Source organism: Poecilia mexicana, unplaced genomic scaffold (genome assembly GCF_051168715.1).
Source record: "Poecilia mexicana isolate PSO_F unplaced genomic scaffold, ASM5116871v1 scaffold_5, whole genome shotgun sequence".
Taxonomy (NCBI): Eukaryota; Metazoa; Chordata; class Actinopteri; order Cyprinodontiformes; family Poeciliidae; genus Poecilia; species Poecilia mexicana.
The window spans coordinates 27,350,990-27,351,521 of NW_028263374.1; the positions used below are offsets into that span (position 1 = coordinate 27,350,990).

The following is a 532-nucleotide window of genomic DNA, read 5'->3' on the forward strand; positions in this document are numbered from 1 at the left end:
AAGCAAATGTGATAACCACTACACTACAGGAACTGAACTTCTCTGCTTTGTTTCAGTTTGAGGTTCCAAAGTTGATGATGTGAGATGCAACATGAAAATTTCAACTAAGGCTTGCACTCAGATGCCTGGATTCAGAGTACGGACCATGACACCACAGAATCTTGTTGACCTTTAGTAAACACCTGTGATGAATAGAACATGCAAAATCTGTTTCTGTCTGGTTTCGAACCAGAGACCTTTTGCGTGTAAAGCAAACATGATAACCACTACACTACAGAAACTCATGCTCTTGCAGTGTTCCTGGTAGATGATCCAAATTTTGTTAGAGACTAATGTTAACAATGGGTATGAAACAAAGTCAAATATTTATACCACAGATCCTCTCAGAGAGGACAGTAACTTGGTGAACAAACTGTCACTTATACTTGTGCCTAATTTCACATTACAGTCCATAAACTAAGCCAGGGATCAAAAAATTGTATTGAAGATGTCATTAGCAGAGACAAATGGTTCTACAGAGACTTGGCTAAAT

General features: G+C 38.3%; 1 non-coding gene across 1 annotated transcript; it reads right to left on the reverse strand.

The window, feature by feature from the left end:
• Positions 1-208: 208 nt before the first annotated feature.
• Positions 209-281, reverse strand: trnav-uac (transfer RNA valine (anticodon UAC)). Its single transcript has one exon. It is a non-coding gene; the product is annotated as a tRNA-Val (tRNA).
• Between the last annotated feature and the right edge of the window lie 251 nt (positions 282-532).